Source organism: Athene cunicularia, assembly GCF_003259725.1.
Source record: "Athene cunicularia isolate RWA chromosome 7 unlocalized genomic scaffold, athCun1 chr7_part1, whole genome shotgun sequence".
In the NCBI taxonomy this organism is placed as follows: Eukaryota; Metazoa; Chordata; class Aves; order Strigiformes; family Strigidae; genus Athene; species Athene cunicularia.
In genome coordinates this window covers 30,326,855-30,350,094 of record NW_020799107.1, presented here as the reverse complement: position 1 = coordinate 30,350,094, position 23,240 = coordinate 30,326,855, and positions in this window count along the sequence as shown.

Sequence of the window (23,240 nt, the reverse complement as noted above, 5' to 3'; positions counted from 1 at the left end):
TCTTCATGACTAATTCTCAGGAGAAGAAAATAAGGATGGCAGACAAAGGACTTTTTGATAGGTGGCAAGATAATGTAATCAGGATGGTATTTGTATTGGGGGGCCACTTTTAAAAACCTCAGCTCTCTCTTTCCTTTTCTAGACTTAGGCTATGCCTTGATCCAGATTTATTGCCAGCTCTAGATCTGAAATAATGGCTGCAGCAAGGCCTAAATTAAGCTCTTAATGACAAATCCATTAGGGGGGGGAAAAAAAAAAAAAAAAGGAAACTAGTTACTTGGATTCTACAAGAGAAATGGGGGAACTTGACCTAGGCCTCTGAAGATAGACAATAGGTGATGGGATGGCATGTGGCATGATAACAATGTTTTACATAGCATTAAAAGTCAGGATGTTTATTCTGAGACTTCATTGATTTCCTTTTGAATTGTTGTATTTCCTTACAGAAAATGCCATAAAATATCTGTGTTCTTTGGTCAGGTTTCTGATTAAATACAGGATCTGCAGTTTCATTTGGAGCAATTAAGGAATCTTCCTACTAATTTACCACTACTGCTACAAGTATTTTAGCAAGATTATCTTTGCATTATTTTTTCAGGTGTTTGAGCTAGAAAGTGAGCAAAAGGATTACATTCTCATTTAGTTCCTTGGTACACAGGACAGCCTGTTGTACTCCTTTAGTGTGTGAGCTATGTGTGCATCAGACTGTTGTAGGTAGATACAAGCAGAAGCCTGGCAGAAGAGAGTTCTTGCTGCTGACTGGTGTTTTTAGGTACAACTGAAATGCAAATATTAATAGCAGGCTGCTACAATAGCCAGTGAGATATGTATCTGGATGGCTGGGTACGCTGATCCATAACAGTCACTTCAGTCACAGCGCAATGATGCAGTCTTACTGCTTTCTCAGCACCTGATTTAGGGCCCTGCCTAAAAAGCAAGCTTCTCCAAAGATTAAGTTAGACTAGATTGATGCAAGACAGTAGGACAATGTGGTTAAAGGGATATCTTTTTCCAGAGGAAATCCCCTCGGTTAATGAAGTTAGCAGCTTAAGAGGTTATTTTATTTTTGGGAATGATGGGAGGGTGCAGACTCCTAAGACAGCAGAGACAACTAAAATAATTGGTTTGAATTCTGTTTGTCTTGGAATTTGCTGGGGTTTTTGACACAAACCATGTGATAACTTACTGTGTTTTGTTTGACCTCAGGATTGAAGATACTCTGGGCGATCCCTTTTTGTGTGGTGCACCTCTTTGATATCGCTATTGCACTAGTGCTCTGTTTCCAAACACAACGGAAAATGATGACTAATCAGTGAAGCTGAGGCTACCTTAAAGGCTGTCTTTCCCTTTATTCACTCTCTTGAAAGAACATCTGGGACTCTTCTTCCAACAGTGCTTTGATTTCTAGCTCAGGAGGAATGGGAGCAGGATGTTCTCTGTGAATCAGTCCTAACCCCTGTTGGTCTGACAAAGCAATACCCAAGCTTTTTGACCTTGTTGGCAAGTCTTTTCTGTTTATTCATGAATTTTACTGTGGTCAGGACATGGGAAAGATTTTGGCTTTACATGTTTGCACTGGAAAATGCTTCTGCTTTTGTTCATTCAAATGGAGAAAAGGTTTTTGTTCTCTTCCTTGTACTGTGAGTATAAGAGGAAACTGCCTGTATTTCCATTGCTATTTCTACATTGCCATGGGAACAGATTTGAAGTGCTGCATCCATTAAGTCACTTAATTGAAAAATGGCACAGTTTATCCATTCAAACTGCACTTTTGCCACTGCTCTATGTACGTGTACATGTCACAATGTAGTTTTTGAGCTAGCTTGGTCCCAGAAGCAATATAACTGCCTTAACTGCCACTGGGGATGATGGTTTGGGTTGGGATAAATAGCATAGGAAGGGCATCGTGCTGACATAGCTATGCTGCCAACTTGGGCTTGTGTGAGATGATTTAGAGGCAGTGCAGGTATATACACTGATATAATGTAACCCAATATAGCCCTGCATTTCATTGCACAGGACTTTCTCTTAAGACTTCTCATAACACTTTGCATTCAGTTACTATCAACTGATGCAGAAATTTAATATCCTTCCTACTTTTTTTGTTCATTTTGAGGCCGGTTTCTGGTTCTGGAATGCTAAATCAGACTTCATGTTACTAGAAAGCTTTCAAATGTAGTTCTTCTGTAGTATAGTAATTACTGCTTGTTAAGAATGGCAGTCAGGAGAAAGTGAGGCACAAATCCAGGCAAAATGAGGCCTCCTGAAGAAACTGAAGTGCTTGTATACTTGACTGCACAGTACTTAATTGCTAAAGAATTTCTAAGTATATGTTAGTATGATAAAACCTATCAAAACTGTATGAATTTATGTATTCTTACCTAGTAATGTGGTGGGGTTTTTTTGTTTTTTGTTTTTTTTTTTAATTATTATTTCCCTTTTAAAACCTACCTTAAGAGTGAAGAATAGTACATAGTATGAATGAGTACATTCATATTTCAAATGAGACCCAATTCATAACTTTTTAACCTCTCTGCAGGATCTGCTGGTACAAGCATTTTCTATGAGGAATAGCATTACTGTTTCGGGTTCTCTATTTGAACAGACACAGAACGTAGAATATGGATTGTAGAAGTTTACAGAGGGAGTTGCAAGTACTTGATAAATGCTGTTAGTGTTCTGCTACTTTGTCACGCTTGGTGCTGTAGGTGCTTCAAGTAAGATTGTTGTCTGGGTTCAAAAGGGCAATGAATTTGCAACTGGGTTGCAGAAGATGGGCTGCTAGCAAATCGTACTAAAGTTACCAGAGGAGTAAGGGGAGGAAGGAAGAAAAGAGCAATTTTAAATTTCTTCTTTCCCTGTATTACTATTGTCATCTCCCTCTTTAGTACTGCCAGCCTTTCCGTAGCAGTCAGTAAAATATTATGTCTCTTTATCTCTTGTAGGGACATATGCAGGCTAATTTCCAGATACCTGGCAATGATAAATAATTTAAAACTTTGCAGAGAATTTATGATTTTTTAAAAAACTGTTTAAACAGTTACCTGGCAGTTTATGAAGAGGCAGCTGGGTACAAGTGAGAACCCCTATGATAGGAGTTGAGTATTGGAAAAAAATTGAAGGAAGTTCATAATGGTTCTAGAAGGCAAGGACTTAAAAAAAAATATAGCAGTTTAAATACTTTTACACTCCCTACAGGTCTGGGGTAGAAATTACTCATCACACTGATTCTAGAGAACATGGCATGCTTTGGAGTGTGAAGAAGGGAATGGTTAAATCTGAGATTCAACTTTTTAACAACAAGGTGCAAGTTAGAGTGACACTTGATGCACAGTGCAAGTGTCTCTTTCAAGATTTCTGCAGTGGGTTCTGTATGAAAGGAATTATATTTGGTAGCTGATGAACTTTTCTTCCTCTGGAATCTATTTGAATCGAGCTGATACACAACTGATATTTATCAGTAACGCAAGAATGGCTGAGCATTCGTTTGGGACGTGTCCTAAAAAAGGGTTTATGGATTAAAATGAGAACTACCCAATTACCTGAGTCTCAGTCATATCAGTCTTATTTAGTGAGATGAGTTCTGAAGGTTTTGCTTGAAAAGAGTATAAAAGATAACCAGTAGGTTCAATGAATATATTAGGAATAAGGAAAAAGAAAAAAAAAACACAACCAAAGAAGAGAGGAAATAAAGGGTGAAGAAGACAGGACTGGAGTAGTCAATGCCTTATTTTTTTTGGTCTTCACCAAACAGTTGTGATCAGATGCTTAATGAAATTAATTTTAATAAGGGGATAGGTGTGTAGGCCAATACAAGGAAAGAATGTTATGTGTTTATTAGTTAGAGGGCTCAATGAACCTCAGACTTGGTCTAGAGTAATCAAGGAGTTTGCTGGAGTGATTTCTCAACTATTAGTGGCTATCTGTAAGATTTCATGTATTATATCCCAAGGGAGAAGAGAAAAATGAGCATAGCAATTACCGTTACAGTGAAAAATGTTGGAAGATCTAGTGGATACTAGAGCAGTCTGTCAAATTTCGATCCCTTACTGATTCTGAGCTAAGACAATCAAGACTTTTATCTTGACAAATAATGTAATTGTGGTAGAATAACTGAACTACCGACAGGGTCGAAGCAGTATCTTTGATATATCTGAGAGTTTTACTTTTTAGGTAAAGATTTTTTTGACAGTCCCAAATGCCATTTCTCATAAGCCAGCTAGGTAAGCTGCTCTAGAGGTTATTGCCATAAGACAATAGCTTTTAAAAAATGTTTTAAAGCCAATTGTTCACCTGTCTTGAGTGGTGAGCAGTGGCTTAGTATGGAACTAGGAGGGCTTCTGGAGTTGGGACAGACCAGATCTGTTGTATACTCAGTTCTGGTCAGCATTTTCCATTAAAAACTTAGATAATGAAGCAGCAGATGCAGTTTCAAAATTTGTTATGACTCAAAATGAAGAAGAGGAGGGGAATGAAACACTCTGAAGGATGGCATCAGAACTGAGGCTAACCTGGAAATAAGGTGAAGTTCTATTTTTGGAAATCAAGTACATACATACTACAAGGCTTCAGCTACTCAGCTGTGTGTCAACTACATAATACAGTTGTAAAAAGGCAAATATCATTCCAGAATGCCATGGGAAGAGTGTCAGATGTAATTATTCTGCTCACCTCAGTGCTGGTGAATGCTCAGCTGGAATTCTGCCTTCAGCTGTGGGCACCACACTTCCAGAAAAGAGTTAGAAAGAGCTGGGAGGAGAGTAATGAGAACAGCAGGTGGTTTAGAAGGCATGAGATTGGAGATAAATGATGATTATTTCTTCCTCCTCAAAGAAAAAAGGGATCACTTAAGTTGCAGCAAAGATTTGCACAGGATTTGAGGTTTCTAATTGGATTTCTAATTGCTGTCTGAGGAGAGAGGTGTTTTTAGGCAGATGCAAGGTGATGGAGTTGTAGCCACAGCCTCCCTGCAGAACAGCAAACCCCTCATGGTGTAGCTTTCAACATGCTTTTGAGAAAACTGTGATTGGTGTAAGTTTGTCTAAATACACTGGGCTAAAGTTTCTTCAGTCTAGAGTCTGCTTCCCAAGACATGCTACAGTGTGGCTGAGGCAATCACATTAACCGGCTTCACCACCACAGTTCCCACCTCTGAGTGTGAGACACTGAGCACATTCCCATTGGGAATGGCAGTGGGATTATCTCGGTGTTATCCATGATCTGAGCTTTTTTTCTCCAAGTGTTCTCTGTCTTTTTAATACTCTTCTAATGTCATCTGACTCTTCACCAATACCTTTATTTCCTCTGTATTTGTCAAGCTTTTTTGCTTGCTCTGGTCTTGCCAGCCACGCCACTGGCCTTTCCTTGCTGCTGAAATTCTTTCAACCACAGTGCTTGCTCATGGTGCTAGTGCAAAGGGTGTTTGTGTGGGAAGCCAGAAACTCTTTTCTCACTAATGATGGCAAAACAATTGTTTAGACCACTTACATGGTGAAAAAAAATGTGAGATAGTATGGAGGTCCATTTCATTGCCACTTTGGTCGGACTTTCAAGTGACACAAAGCCTGTGTAACTTACCGAAGGTAGATATAGTCATGTCTTGATTTTTTTCCCATGGAAAGAGCTTAGGCTTTTCTCAGAAAACATTTTCTCACCTAAATCATTCTGTACAGTGTAAAACAGATGTTCTTTTACTGTTTATATTGAACATACAGGATTCATAATATCTAAGGTTTTCAGGCAGTACCTAAATTCAAATTTATATATTTAAACTGAAAAAGGACCTTGAAAGTATTTCTCTTACATACATATTTTAGTCTCACTTACCTATCCCTCTAGGCTAGGTAAGTTGTTAGTGTTATCTCAAGAGTTGCCATAGAAACAGTTTTACACTCTCCTTCCCTTTCAGTCTGTTTCTCTCAGACAGTATCTGTCTCTTTAAAACTGTGGCCATGCTAAAATGGAAGTGAAACCCTAATAATTATATATTGAGAGTTACCTCACCAGCTGATACTGAGTGAATAAATTTGTTGAAATCAGTGAAGCAGTGTCAAATGACAAGGTGAGGTTCTGTCCCTGGATTTTCAACCCTTCCTCTCCTCTTTTGCTCCAAAATTAAATATAAAACTGCTTTGAGGTCAAAGCCAGGTATTTGTAAAGTAGAAGTTTTTCAAGTGATGAATGGGCTCTTTTCAACTGTGGTAGGTACATCTTCTTCATCCTGTTGCTCTTCCTTGGTAATGGCAATGGTTTATGCAAACATAACTGACAGAAAGTGCTAATGATTTTAAGTTTTGAAGAGTTTTCAATGAAGTCTTCAAAAGGAAGATGTTCCACTTGGATAGCATTTAACTACTGGTATACGTGTATGAACTCCACGTGGCAACCAGGTATAAAAGTCACTTACTAAATTGAAAAATGTGTCAGAAACATGGGTTTATAATTAGTAGACATCAAAACAATCATACAGAGCAAAACACATTGAAGGGGAAGTATCTTGTCTCATCCTTAAAGCTCAGATTTCAATAGGGAAATTGGAGCTAAAATGGAAGAATCAAGAAAGCCTGTATTCATGTGATCCTTTATCTTGGACAGGAACTTTTATCAGCGCCTGATGAAAGAGGCTCAGTGATACCCCATAAATGGTTAAGATTATATGTTTGCAAAGTGAACTCCTAACTTTAAGGACTATTTGACAGAAAGGAACTGTAGTCAAGGTAACCAAACAGAAAATGACAGCCATTAGTTCAGTCTGTACCCAGTCTCAGGAGAACTGATATTTTTGACTCATGTTTTCTCCTCAGGCAGAGGTGGCATGGTAGTTAGTTTTTGGAATATAGTGGTTGCCCTGTTTGTTTCAGATTTATCTAATAGCAGCCAGGTACTGTATCAGAATGATTCCAAAATAGTACTCTGGGCAGCTATTACATGGTTTAACAGAAAGTGGAGACACCACAACCAACCTTGACTGAATTTCCTCTTATTTCAGGAATAATTTTCTATCACCTTTAAAGATGAGTGTTTGATGCAAATACGGTTTCAGAGTACAGAACATGATCTAGAGTACGCACAGAAAAACTTTGAATTAAGAGTAGGGGGCAGAGCTGAAGGTCAAAAGGCCTGATGAACTAGGGAAATTTGGGATAGATAAAGGGCAAATGCCTTCAAGAATTACCAGTTAGTTTTGGGATAGCATTAAGGACAGAATATGAACTGTCAGAGTCTGATGAAATAAATTTATTAATGGGTCTAAAACGGATCTAGGATTTTTAGGGTTCTTGAGTTGTGGCATGCGTTGCTGGAGTTCACGGATAGGCGTCTGGTCTTATTTTAGGTCTGTTGCTTTTCTGTGTAGACCACAGGTTTAGGTCTGGATTAGAAAGAATTACTGGGATAAATAAAGGCAAAGCTTGGGCTGGGTTCAGATTGGAGCTAGGGTCGTTACTAGGTTCAGAAAGGCTGCTAGTCTGAGTCAAAAATCTCATGCAGCCTTTTATGTGGGCATTATTCATGCAGACCAAATCACGTGACACTTTTTGAGAGAGACTAAAGTTCAACAGACCATTTGTGTCCTCACAGCTGCCTTGTCATGATGTTTCAAAAGAGGATATAAAATAAAACTCTGCCATCAAGTATTTATTTTAATTTCCTTTATGAATCCTTTAATTGCAACGTGACCATTTCAGGTGGTATGTCTGCATGAACATCTGAGCTGTGCTGAAGTCTATTGATTTCAGCTTGAATATCTCCAGTTCTATAGTTATAGCTGAACTTAATTTCTATAAAAATCATCCTGCCATACCAAATCCTGTAGTGAGAGTGCATTGAAATAGAACTGTGGTAAAAGCTATTCCCACACTCCATACGTAGCGATGAACTAAACATCTGTTGGATTTCAGCAGGTTTAGAATTGTGTTTGGGGTAACACAATTTTTAAGGCAAGATTATACAAATTTTGAGGCCATGATATGTATTCCTATAAAAAGGGGAATTAAAAAGTACTAGTGCAATTAACACTTGTCAAAATTATTACAATAGTGATAGGAAATATGAGAATATATCTGCTTATACAAAATATAAATGACAAGAATAGGTAAGAAAATCAGAAAATGAGAGAATTATGAAAATTAATACTCTAAAAAAATTGGAGCATCTATCATTAAAGAAGGTTTCTTTCATCTTCTTCTGACTATTTCTATTCATTTAAACCTGTGTGTATTATACAAACTTCTTTGTATGGTTCACCATATCTCAATTAAGATTTTACTGTCCTGTCATAAAGCTTATCACAGGCTAAAAGTTTTCTTTTAGTTCTTTTTTGTGAAGCCTGCCAAGTTCTGTGTAAGCTATCAGTCATTGTATTACACTCAGTGGATGAATAGAAGTTTGTTCACAATGAAGTTGTCCCAAATTTCTCTGAGTTTTGTAGACCATTTACAGTCTATCCTATCTATCACACAGCTTTTGAGTCAGAAATTATATTGCTGTGGTGCACCAAAACATCATACACTGGACCTGAAAAACCAGCAAGAACATTTATCATTTAATAGGTATTTCTAGCAATGGCTTCATTTTGGTGTCTTTTAGACATGTAACTTATAATCAAAAGATACGGTATGTTAATGACAGAATATGGAACAACTGATTCAGCACTTTAAACTGTAAATATGAAATGTAAGGACTGTTACTAAGAGTGCTTTCTCTTCAACCCAAGACAAAAGCAAAAGTTAAGAAGACAGTAATAGATTATTATACCTGTCATCCTGACATCACTGCAGTGGTTACTCTTATAGTGTGCACATGAAGCCTGGCACAGAGGCATAGCTCTCCACCTGCAAAATAGACTATTTAGTGTCAGTGGTACAGGTAAGGGACACTGAAAAATGTCTGCTTGCTTACTTAGATAAGTACTTTGCAGAAAAGCTCACACCAGTTAATAAGTCTTTCTAGTGTCTTTATTTCTGAGGTAAATAACATTCAGTAATGAACAATGGACTCTGAATGCATAATGGAGGTATATATGGTGCTGAACTGCATGAAGACATTAAAGATGTGTTACAATTTAGACCATTTCTAGAGAATTTGCATCAACATAAAAATATAAAAGATCAGAGGGAGTTTTTGACAAAAGGCTCACAAAGGATGCTCACATTTCTCTTCAACTACAGTGAGATGCGAGTGCCCCAGCCCCATTGCCTTGCATGAAGACACAAAAGCAGGTTTAAAACAAAACAGTATTTCAGTGAGGGAGCGTTTAACATTCAAAGAGGGAGAATTTGTGGAAGTGTCATCTTCATCTGTTCTGTGCCCATTGTTAAGGTGGATGAGAATGTAAGAAATTGAATATTTGGGTGCCTGAAAAGGATGAGCAGTCTTTCTCCTAATGCCACAGTACCTTATTCCCTGTATCCTGACATAGATCTTCTCTTGCAGACAAATAATGTCTCTGATTTCCTTGGGGTTTTATTTGAGTTTTATTTGGTTTTGTATACCATGGAGTGAAATTAATGCCCATATTGTCTAAGTAAGTGAAGCCATTTACAGTATTTTATTTAGTTCTCTTTCCCCAGAATTATTCAGAACCATGGCAAAGAGCTGTTATTAGAATGTGTTTCAAGCTGGCTATGAGTGAATTAATTGAAATGGGTTTTACAATTACAAGGTAACAGGAATGAAAAGGAGTGCAGCAAAGATCACTGCTAAACTTTTCTGAAGCTTTCCTGACATCTGTGTCTTGTCTGGATTGGGTATTTTGGTATGATTCATTCTGCTTTCATCTAGAGGGCATTGATCATATACATTTTTAATGCCATAAATCAGCTACTTTTAGTTATCTGTGATTTTGCTGGGGGTTGACCCTGGCTTTGTGTCAGCATCTCAGTGAGACTCAAATTACAATTCTTGCCTTTCTGAAGTTAAATGGGAGGTTTGGCATTGACGTCAGTATACCCAAGACTTTCACTGGTGTTTTATGGCTGTCCTTCTCTCATTACACTTAAATGTCGTGAAGCACAGCCAGATCTCAGGAAAGAGAATTCAGTTCTACTAGAGTTTAGTAGTACGATTTTCAAATCAAGGATGATAATGTTTCAGCTGTGAGGGTTACCTATTCTCTTCCTTTACAAGGAAAGACGTGAGTATACGGTGCTGTATGCATGAACACAGACAGCATTACCATGTGTGTAAATAGTTAAATTGGTCACCAGGAGCTGGGATAATTCTTATACCCTGAATGAGAAAATAGAAGGGTGTGTACCTTTTTCCTTCTTCTCCCATCACTTGCATGATGAGTTGTCAGAGTATGACTCTTGGTAAGTATTGCAGCGGACTGCTGAGATTCACATGGTGATTAAAGGACATCCTAAATAAGCAAATGTTTATTTCTGCAGTTGCTCTGGAAGATTTAATCCTTGCTTGCACTGCAAGACTGTAATCCCTGCATTCAGGGGCATGCCACACTGAGCTACAGAAAACTACAGCGATGTTCACAGAATGAGTTTCACTTGTCATGGCCACTTTGAACAAATATTCTCAGCAGAAGTAACCTAGTTAAAAAAAAAAACAAACAGTCAACAGTAACATTTCACACTCACTGTTCCAAAACAAAACCATTGTGCTGTTAAATTGCATCTCCTACTTTCAGTTTTAAATTCTTCAATGTCCTCTCTCTGGATTCCTACTGGGGGAATTATTGGACAATTTATCATCATTTCTGTATTATTTCCCTTGTGAAAATCAAATGCCTGGTCAGGGTCATAAAACATGAGTGCCTTATTTTTAAAACCACCAGACATTTGCTTAGGAACAAGAGCAAGAAATCAGCTGGAGAGAGTCTATCCAGTCCTCAACCCTGCAGGCCTTCAGTGAGCTGCACAAATATATGGGGAACCACGCACAGACTTGCAAGGTATTTGGGCTAAACTGGACAGCTGGGCTTTTAAACTACCTAGGTTAGACTGAAACCCGTGCCATTAAACTACCCTGTGTGAAGGAGAGATTGGTTCATGTAGGTGAAGGCATATTAATTCTCTGAACTCAGGGACACGTTTCCTTGGCTTTTCCAAGTAGTCAGTCTGGGCTTGGTGCTGTCGGGGTTATTACTGTGTTAGAGCTCTCAGGGGCTGGAGTTATTATCCAGACAGGGCTCTGTGGTTCTGGGGGTGCAGATTTGTCCTGGTCTCTATGGGGAAAGTGCTGCTCACTCTCTGGGTTTGGGTCCAGGCAGACCAGTCAAGATCAAGGAGGATAGATCTCTGGTAATTTGATCTAAGATAGGAAAGGGTTTGTGAACTGAAAACAATGCAGACAGAATCCCCCAAGAGATCTGTAATTATATGGACTAGCATTCTACTAAACTGAGAAACCGTTGCGCAGAGGGGATGGCTGTCATCCATTGTCCCGCCCTGGAAGAGGGCTCTAAATGATTTGAGTGCAGATTGTGTCAAAGAAGCTGGATCTCTCATCCAGTAGCTAGAGATCTATATAAATGCAATTATTTTTAAATTAATGATTATGATAAATAGGAGGTCTGTCTTGATCATTTTCCTTGGGCTTTTATGCTTCTTGAATTGCATTTTTAATAGCACTGCAGTATTTTGAAGAGGCGTGCAGTGCGTTTCCATCCACATGTTAGTTGACAGGACTGACAAAAATATTTGAAGCTATATTTCTTTAGTGGGAGATAATTTTTTTCTTACAACAGGATGATTTTGCTGAAAACTGTTGAACTTGTATATCTGTGACTTCATCCTAATTTCTGAACATGAAAATGTGCTTTTTTATATTTCCATAAATATCATGAGTGTAACTTAAAGAGCTGTAATGTTTTTACAGATTTTACATGTAATTTTGTTTGGTTTCAGAACACTTTTAAAGAAGCTTTAAAAGAAAAGCTACTGAAAAAAGCTTGTCAATAATTTTTAAATGTAATTGCCTGTTTTGGAAATGAAAAAAATAATGTTTTCACACTTCAAAACTCATGGTGAAGTTAAGTTTACCTTTATGATATGCAAATCTTCTGTGAAAAATTTTAGAGAGCAGCAGTTCTGACTTTTTTGTAATAATCTCTATGATAGGTATGGCTCATTTTGTCTTTACAGGCTTACAGGCTTTACTAACAGCTGTAATTCTAAAAGTAATTGCATTCACGTGACAACAATAGCAACAGAAAAAAACATTCTGAATCACTTAAGGAATGATGGAAATAGTTATCATTAGGTATTACCTTTCATTTGTGCCTGAAGAACACTGAATTTCATTAGTAATAATACTTAGCTAAATATTAGGACAAAAGTGACTCTAGTCTTAATACTCGGAGCCTCGAGTTTGCATTTGACTATTTATATGATGTAATGCTGTAAGGTGCATTTCTGCATTATTTGGCTGCAGAAACTGACTGAGGGTTTAAAGTGCAGCCTTTGAGGAGTACTGTGAATAGGTTTTCAATATAATGTATACTTTAAAAGCTCTGAGATGAGAAAGATGATGTATCTTAAATTGATTGGAGAACATCTTTTACAGTTAGAGATGCTGCATGATCACTGTGAGTTGTGCATAAATCTTATTTCTTTTTGGCAATGATTTTTATATGTGGCTTGATTTATGTTCTAAGGTGGATGCCAAGAGTCTAGCAACATAAATAATGAAAATGAAGCAGCCTAATATGCAATAGCTAGTTACAAAATTCATACTTGGTATTAGATGAAATAAAGTGTAAATGCTCAGAAAATGATAGAGTGCCTTAATCTACAGAATTAATCCAGCTCTGCATGCAGAAACTTGACAAGATGATTGTGCTGGTTCCTTTGGGAACTTCTGGGCACTGGAACCTTTGGGCAAAGTCTTGTCTCCTTTGATGTTAATGGCCACTTGGCTTGCCTCATGCCAAGATTTCACCTTGGATCATGATCCTTCCCAAGCACATTTTAATAGGATGAGCAGAAATATATTTCAGTCCTACTGACCAGTGGAAAACAGGGAGCAGAGCATTAGGAAGGAGAGTTTGCACAAAGGCTGTCTGTGGAGCAGATTTCTTATGTTGTATGTTGCCATCACCCTGTAGCAGTTGGTTGTCTGTGGAGTCCTTCTCCGGGGTACATTACAGGAGGCTTTTTTGCTGACAGGCTTGGCATGTCTTTTCTGCCTGTGGTCACAGATTGTATTTCTTTATGAGTTGTCTGAGGGAGAGGGCTTTGAAAACACAACAAACTGTGTTCACTGGAAGTCCAGCAAGTAGTACAAGCCAGCAAATTTTTGTATGTGAGTATTTACCTGAGCTTTTTAGTGCCTATATAAGTAAAGAGGGGGCATCTTCCCCTCTTTTTCTGGTTAGGATAAGGAAGTTTGAAATGACAGCTTTAGGAAATACTGAATATGAAAACATGCAAAAAAGGCTACAGGGTACAGGATTTATGGAACCATGCAGCTGGTATAAAAGAACACTTTAATACACCTCAGGGACAGAAAAATCTGTTGAGTGAAAAAGCAATCAAAGGAAGTCCTGGGATTTCCAAATGAATTTTGAGAGACTATTGAGGTGTGTGAGCCTGGTCATAAGCCTGGAAGTTCCAGATAGCTAATGCCCCAGAGGATCTAAATAGCAGACCCTTTTGTGAAGAGGTTACTAAATGCAAGAGTGTGAATGTGTGGAAGGATGATGGAGAGATCAGCTAGTGCAGGAAAACATTGCTAAATAGACTGCAAGGGGTAAAGGCTACCAGTGGTAGGTGATGGACTAACAGCAAGGAACAGCCAGCCCATCTGAAACAACAAGAGGAAGAAATGAGGAAACTTCTGAAAGCAAGTATCTGTGGAATATACTAGAGATGATGGTGGAGTTGGATGTGATATCAAGTAGTACAGTTATCTATTAGATTACAAGTAAAATAAGTAAAATTACTAGCTGCACAATAATGAAAGTATTTAATTTCTGAGAAATAGATTAAAAAACTAAAAGATAGGGCTGAAATACTCCTGGACTTGATGGGAATTGGGTCTTAACATTGAACAGTGAACCAACAAGAAGTACCAGTTTTGGCTGGTCATTGACATCAACTTGGACTGAATCATCACAAATGAGTTTTGTTCAGTTTTAAGAGAGATAATGTAGACATAAATCTGAGGTTGAGGGCTGTGATGCTTGTGGTTTTAGTGGTGTTTACAAAACTAAGGAGCGCAAAGATAGCAATCCAGGGATGGCCTGGAATTAATTCCTACTAAAAATACAGACACAGTCTGAAGCTTTAAATCCAGGCAGACAAAAAGGAAGAATTGTGGAATGGGCCAAGTGTCTCTCAGTGAGTGAGAACTTAAAACTGGACATTAGGAATATGCAAAGAAAGGAGAAGGCCTGAAAACCTGGTTGAACTGGATCCTGCACAGAGAATCTCAGTACAGATATACAATCAAAAGAACTAAGAGAGCCTGTTGTGTACAGAAGCTCAAGGGCAATCTATGTAAAGTCCAATTCTGAATGACCATTTGACATAGTTTTCAAAAATGTTGATGACATCCTTTAGGATAATCTAAATAATCTTCATTGTAGTATACTGAATGGAATTACAGATGTGATTGCATGGCCAGTAACAAGGATGTTTAGTCAATGTGTAAATAGGGAAATATCTGTGTCTGGAGTTTTCAAACATTCAGAAAAGTAGAGGAGGGAAGTGTCTGCACAAGCACAGACATGCTGTTTTGAACTCCAAAATTATGCAAAGTCTTGGATTTTGAAAGAAGACTATTTAATGACACAGAGGCAAACTTGAATTTGGAATAGCAGCAGAAGCAGCTAGATTTTGTATAGCTGTCTAGTGCCAGCAATGTTTTTATGAGGTGATCATTCATACTTAACTTTCTGCTACATCCGTGATGTCTCTAAAAGTACTTGAGGTCTTTTAGTTCAAAGAACATAAGGATTAACAAATTTTGCGTAGTTAACATTATTGTTGTTTCACCATTACCTGGTCTAAACCAGTTGTAAAGATGCAATGACACTTTCCTTGAAGAAATATTTATTAGATCGTAGCATAAATACAATTTGAATGTCTAAAATTTCAATCTGAAAGCTCCCAGTAGGTGATCCCCAATATTAAGGCTGTCTCAAATCTATACTGTGCAAATTATGTCTTCTGGATTCCTGCCAAGTCTCTTGTCACATCTTGCTCTTTCTACTGTTTCGGCTCTTTTCAGGCCATAACCTGAAGACTAGTAGCAACTTGAAACACCAGACACAAAAGAGTATTTGTAAGACAGAGAGAGATTTTCTTTCAATGATGAGATTTCAAATGATAGGTGTGGGAAAGATCTCCACTCTTTCTTTTTTCTCATTTTATTTATAACTTTCATTCCTGTTTCACCATTGCATTAGCAGGCTTTGTGCCAGTAGATATATATTTTAGATATATACAACTGAAAATACTGTGGTCACCGAATTAATGGAAAATGCACTGTGTGTGACTTGTGAACAGCTATATGCATGCTTTCTCTGGCTGACCTTGCTGATGAGACCTGTTAGTCAGCGTGGGAGCCATTTGGAAGGGCGAGAGACAAACAATTACAGGTTTATGTGCCTAACCTTACTGGTAGGCAATATCCTGGAGACATTAATAAGATGTGAGATCACAAAACATCTGGAGAACTATCAGCTGATAAAAGCTCGCTATTTCTCATTTGTAAGGAATAAATTGTGTCTGACAAATTTGGAAATGGAGGAAAGCAGTAAGAATGAGACAGCGGATTGGCACTTTGAAAAGACTTGAAGAGGAATTGCAGCATTGATTTTATGTATAAATATTTGCAAGTACAGCTGTAGAAATGACTATTAGTCATGCTCAAGAAGATGACAGGCACATGGTCTGGAGGTTTCTTTACGAACGGTCTTTAATTAGCCTTTAATTAAATTAAGACTTTCATTCATCTTTAATCCACAGCTGATCTGTGCTCAGTGGGCTCTGATCACTTCACTTGAATTATAATATTTCTAAGAGGACAGTATAAGTAAATGTCACAAGTTAAGACAGAATGAAGACAATATGATCTTAATTCTTTAGCTGAATACAGCCCTTCATGGATAGGGGCTTTTTGTAATTACTTGAACTTCCAAACAGACCACTTTTCCCACGTATGTCAGGATCCTAAATCCTGCTCATTGTTTGTGTCCTCAACAATAACAAAATCCTTCTTTGTGTGGCTATATCTCAGAGGAAGTATAACCTCATGTAATGCACAAACTTCCAGCCAGAGGAGAAAAAGGTATGTAGCTAAGGAGGCATTATTCTGCTTTTATACAATATCAGATAATCAATTACTATTCTTCAACCTGGAAACAACTTCCTATTCATGATCTATGTATGTATGTTTGCAACAGGGCTGAAATTAACATTGTTATTCATTAATTTGGATAAGTAGTTGATACTGTACTACAGGGAAATAACTCTAACCACATACCTGCTGTTTTATCTTTCTTGAAGAGGCGGTGGGAGATTTTCTGCAGTGTCCAGGAACCTACAACACAGTTCACCATCTATTCTGTCAGCTTATCACAGGCTATAATTTATTAAATGCTTTGATATCTATTGAGAATTAAACTACTGTGCATGTAAATGAGTTAGTGTGATGTATTTCATCTTGTAGCTGTTTGTGGGGAATTATTATTATGCTGTGTGTAAAGCACCGAAATATCTATACAGAGTTCTTAACAGGAGCTGCAGAAATGATCCGTCACTAGTGACTTCTTTCTTTCCTCAGCTAACACATGATTTTGAGCAAGATTTAGTGTAAACCTCAAGTCAGTGCAGTTTATTTAACATAGAAACTTAATGGGGGCAAATGGGTATCTGCTTTCTAATTTCCCCATTGACAGATATTTGGAAGCCTGAGCTGCCTCTCATGAGAAATTCTTCCCTCCCACCTGTGGTCCTAAACTAATAAAGTACTCGAGCATATATTTAGCCTTAGCTAAGTGCCTCAGTCCTGCAGATTTTCATGAATTCTAAGATTTGTTTTAAATATATGCCTTGTAATTTCAGTTGCTCTCCTCAAGCAACTTTATATATCCTAAAGTCTGAGCTTCAGTTCCACTTCCACTCCTGGAGGAGACCAGAGTTCCAGTCTTACATCTGCCAGTGTTATCTAGTGTTTGAGGGATGCCTCCCAGTGGAGGCATCTGAAAACTGACCATGATGCTTTTTTTCTAACTGTGAAAGATGAAGTCTCTTCTATAACGATGAAGTTTCTTCCATAAATTATAGTAAAACTGTAAATCTTTTTTTTCCCCGTGTTTTTAATCCCAGAGAAAAAACATCTGCCTATTGCAGATGGTTAGCATATTTTTTGACACAGGAGAAAGCTTATAATGATGCTATGCAGAGATAAGAGGTCTGTGTGGTATAAAACTACTTCTATATTTCTCCTTAAGAAAGCCTATGTGCATCAGTGTTGGAGAAAGCAATTTCCCATATGTGCCTTGGAAGGGTGGTGTTTGAGGATGAATGTATTTCCCCAAATGATTAAGAGCCTGTGTTTGCAAAGCAGTTCATCATCTTTGGATGGGCAAGGATGCAAATTTAAGAGTACTGGCAACGATTCCTTTGAAATATTTACTCTCAGCTATTGTACGCAAACAGCATAAAACAGCGAGTGGGCTTCTAGTTCAGGTAAGAAGGTAACTTGGGAAGATTTTTTTTCAGATGATGTCATCATTTAGTTCTCTTGGCAAAACCACTCACGGAAGACAAAACAGATTTTGCATATTAAAGCTGCTTACTAGGTGTCAGATCTGGCCATGAGAAGGCCAGTTCTGCAGTTACTGTTGAGTACAGTGCTTCCCAGTAACTCCGGCTGGACAATGGTGCAGTACTATGTGGCATGTATACTCAAACACAAGCTTTAATTGTGCTGACTTTAAAATACATGGCACAATACTCACCATTTCAAAAGCTCACATTCCTCCATTTTTGTTGGATTTATTCCTGGCTAAGCTTCTGCTTCTCCTTTTATTCTCTACTTCATTATCTTTTATCTTTTTATGAGGACAATGGATGTCATTTTGTGTCATCATTACACTTTCTCTCAAAAAGGCAGAAATGTCTTCTCTTCTTTATACTACAGGAAGCCAACATACTTATACAAACCCAGAGCCAAAATAATCATATGCTGATAAAATAGAAACCTAAACTACCTCATGGACAAATAACTCCAATCTGGATTTTTTCCCCCAAATGGGAAATGTTCCAGCAAGTGAGGGTAGGCAAAAATCATGTAATGAATTACAAATGTGGAATGCTAGCAAACTGTTCAGTAATGTGCTATAAAGTTCAATACATAAGATATAAACACAAATTTTCTTTGAAAGTTATATGCCAGTGCCATGATTTTTAATATGGATACAGTAAGATATGAATTAGAAATTTAAAATATTTTATAACTTTCAACCAAAAATGTAGTGAAACATGTTTTCTCTGGATTTGTGTTTAATTTAAGACTTTTTAAAAATTGTGTTTAAAAATACAAGACTTCTGCATAGGCAGGTGAATTAACTGGCTAGCATAGAAACCATACCTAGAAGCTCTAACAGATGGAGTCCTTTCACTTTACAGATGAGAGTAAATCAACGAAGTTCAGCGTCAGTCAAGATCTGCCTCCACATTTACTCTTAGGCTCAATACCACTAGGCATATGTGCTTCTTACACATTCAGCAAGGTACAGTTACTGATGGGCATACTATAAAATTCCTAACAAGTTTGCTCCTAAATGACTAATTCAATATTCAATAGTTCAATATTGCACAATAGCATTCACCTAACATTCAAATACACCCCAGTGAGATGCAGAATCTGCCTTCAGAGAGAGCCATTTGAGTAATACAAAGATACTAGTACCAGAACAGGGGCAATTCTTTACAAGGAAGTATTTCTTGAGATATATAATGTCATTTTTCTATAGAGATAAAAATATGAGAACTGCTGAATGGACTTTCCATTTCTTGATGATCAAGGGTGGAGGATGACTTTCTGGAAGATATTTGCTAACTAAACACTTTTTGCTGTCTGTATACAGAAGTGAGTGGGTGAAATTCTGGAGGGTTTTTTGTTGTTTTGTTGTCTGGTTTTGATTTTTGTTTTTTTTAAATGCAGGTGTTAGATGAGATGATCTAATGGTCCCTTCTGGCCCTAAGGCAAAGCACAGCCTCCACTTGACAATATTCATGGAGCGCTCTCAAACCCTTTTACCAGGCCTTTGGGGAAGGAGGTTCCAAATGGGGAAGAATTTTATAGAGCAGAAAAATGTTTGCCAGCAGAAATATTTGCTGTTGGCAGTTGATTTTTTGGGGAGGAAGGGAGGTTTGCCAAGGTTTTCATTTGAAATGTCTTTTAAAACTTCATTAAAGATGCTCATGGCAATATTCAGGCATGTCTTTGTATATTTTGCCCTGGAAAAAATAAATAGCTTTTTTTTTTTTTTTCTTTCAAGGCAGAGAAAGAAGAGTTTGCATATTATTTCATGGCAGAGGTGAATTTAATCTCATATTTCTGTGTCTCAGGGAAAAAAATAAGGGAATATGACTAGTGTCTGTCTTGTGTCACCTTTCTTGGAAGTAATGCTTTCCAGCTTTGCTAAATTCGTCCATCTCTTGAGCAAACTGTCAGAGATTTAGAGAACCAGAGCTGTACCTTTGTTAGCTCTGATTCACCTGAGAGGACTGTGGACTGCTCACTTTTCAAAATCATGGCCATTTTTTAAAAGCAGGCCTAGAAACATTTATAGCAGTAGTACAATATAATGGTGTGATTTGTAACCATGGATAAGTCATCAAATATACAACCTGCCAGACGACCAAGGTATTAGACAGTCCATTGTACAGGTTACGCACAGTCGCCAGCTGGCTCTGTATCTGCAAAGCAATCTGGAAAACTTAGGATGGCTTGTGGGTAGGAACACCCACAAAATGTTTGCAAGCCTTTTGCACCGCTTATCCATTCATAATTTAGAAATGAGAATAGCTTTTTGGAAAATACTTTGCTTATGCCCCACTCCATTCAGTACGATACTCTGAGCAGAAGACAGTGCAAGGAGCCATGCTGTGTCGCACAATCTGTCACTGCGCTGCATGAATAGTGCCTGCGTCAGCCTTTTGTCCCCAGCCACAACAGAGACAACTGGCTCTCCCATGTATAGGTGCTGCTGGGGTGGATTGTCCTCCGAAGAGACAGATGTCATTAACGAATGATATACAGCAGGCCGTGTGGCTTGTGGGGCTTACAATGGCTGCAACATCCAAAGGCCATATGTAGTGATCTCATTAGTTTCTTGATTGCCTCCTGCACAGGCTGTTGGAAGTGTTTAAAAGTGCAAGTTCAAAAGGGAAAGTAATGTATCATGTTTGGATTTTCTCCTTCAGTCATATAAAGCAAACAGAGAACCTGCTGAGTTTGGAAACTAGACTTTGTAGAGACTAGGGCATATCTTAATTGTGGGTCTGTTAAATGACTTTACTTCACACTGTACTTCATCGCTGTCTCCCCCATCAAAGAGTCCAAAAAGATATTGAAGACATGCAAAGTCCTTTGGGTATTTTCAACCTGAGATATTTATCCACTTGGTTCTGTTTCAGCCGCAGCAGATGTTTATCTTCTCCTAGGAATTTAAGGGAGACATCTGCAGAATTCCTGGGATGTTCAGCTTTGGATACGGCTATGAAGAAAAACACATGATGTGGGCAATGTTTTATTGGATTCCTTTTAGTTTTATTTCTCTGTCCTCAGTTTCAAATGAATATTATAGGCACAGCCACATTCTGCATCTGTCTGGTGGGGTGGTTTACCTACAGTCTACTTTGATAACTTTGGGAAACCTTTTGATCTTGGTGTTCAGCAGCACTTTATATTGTCTTTACTACCCATTTTCATCAAAGGGAAGTTCTCTTCCAATCCACTTTTTCTGTTATTTAACTATGATTCCCACCTTCTCAGAAGAGCTTATTTCTGCCTGAACTGGGCAGCCTTTTTACAGTGAACACCAAGTGAAGAAATATTTATGGGCAAGATTTTTTACAGAGGCAACATCTTTGTTTTCAGAAGGATATATTCAATTGCAATTGGCAGCTTTGAAACCATGGTAGACCATTTAAATTTTAACTGTTAAACCTAACACAAACACAAGCTGTTATATTTTTTACCTACAACTGAGTATCTTTAAAAATTATGCAAATAAAAGCAAAAGCATCTCTGATGCTTGGGAAAACAAAAGCATCAGTAAACATCTTTCTAATCTTATCCTTACTACATAATTTACAAACTCTTCAGTGCAAATGCAAACTGTTGATTACAAAGCTTGATTACATATTAATTGTTTAGTGGTAATTACAGACAATAATTAGTAGGAATAGCATTCTGTAAGGATCCTTCTTATTTATCTTCATTGTCTTGCTCTCTCAGAGGGTTTTCCTACTGGGTGTAAAAGTTAGTCTGAAAACTTGATTTTGGATTCCAAACTTAACTGTGCCTGGAGGAGGATGATGGTTGAATTATTAATGGCTGATGTCCAGTTTAGCTTTTTCCTGAGCTTTATTGTCTTCATAGTTTTGAGTTCTTAGTCACTGTGGTCCTTATTGCCTGACATGTAAACTCTATCGACATAGCCCTGAATTATTCTTTTTGTTCTCCACAGACAGTCTTTCCAGAAGAGAGCATTAATCCCTTCCACCCACTTTCCAGTGCATTGCATTCCCCCATCTCCAAATGAAAATGTCTTTGTAAACTGAATTTAGGATTAGTACAGGCAAATGGTGTGGTTTGAGAGAAATATCAGAAATAGTTCTCTACCTAACATATGAATTAATCCTGTAAATGTTATATACTTGTATCTAAATTGTGGTTGCAGGCCACACTGGAGTGGCTTTGAAAACCATAACAGTGGTGGGAACTTCTGAAGTTTGTGCCTGACTGGCAGAATGCAGTGTAGTGTCCAAAATCTGAGGGACAGTGCAGCCTTAGATTCTTCCAAGTGGTGGTAACTGAGTCATAGCCCTGGTGTGTGTATAGATTTCTGGTGGGATATCCCAGGGTAGCACATTAAAATTGCCTGCAGTATTAGTCATTTCCTGGCTGCTCTTTCCCTTTAAAGAAGACACTATCTATGCTTGTGACATAAGAATAAATACTTTTATGTAAATATTTTCCAAGTGGAATTACTCATTATTAACACAGACAGTTCTGAAGGCAAATACAAACAACATGTGTCAGCAAAAACATTATTATTAAGGAATTCAGACTTCAAACCACATCATGATTCATAGAGCACCTGACTGATTTTTTTTGCTTCTCAATTTCTTTTTCCTCTTCACTAAATATGAAAATGTCTTATGGGGCATATTTCCTCTAATTATGGATATGACTGATACTATACAACAGGTTTACCAGGAGGCTTATGTTGGTGTCTGATAAACTGGAAGCACACAGGAGGATTCCTTGGGTAGCGTGTCTGCTCAAATGTTGTACAAGTGGAGGAGAAATGGAGCGGGTGACATTATGTTAATGTAACTAGAGCTACAAAAGCTCTACATGAAATGAAACTGTGTGGTGAGATGGGAAGACAAGCAGCACCTTCCTTACTGTAAAGGAAAGGCTACAAGGCTTATCTTCAGGGAAAGCTGATTGAAGGCTGCCCATTTTGGTACATTGTGGAGTGTGTTCTCAGCTGCTAGTGCCTTGGGTTAATGGCTTTCGGAATACATCTAAGGCACTAGCAAGGCGATGAATACTATGGTAAAATGAAGTAGTTAAATAATCGTTAAAAAAATTCTGAATTCCTCTCTAGTTTACCTTTAGTTTTTCAGACTGTACTGAGAAACTTGTGAGACATGTTAGGGTTTTGGTGCAGGTTTAAACTTCATTTCACTGACAGAGGGCTAGAGCAGGACTTCCTCCTGTTTAGCTGCTGTTTGGTCTCACTGTGCTGCAAAAGGTACTTCTAAATTTGTAGCTTTTTTCATCCTTAAGAATACTTTGCATGGAATCACATCAATATAGTAATAGATTTTTACAGTCTTTGGAATGGGAGAAGAGAGAGGATGAAAGATATATAATTAATTGCAAATAATGTTTTAAGTAACTAAATTTGTTTTGTTTTGTTTTGTTTTCATCTAGTGAGTCTGTTATGCTCTGTGATACCTTCCTGCCTCAGGTCTCTTAAATCACAGCTGAATCTCTTTTATGAGGCCTAAGGGAAAGTTGAAGGTTATGTT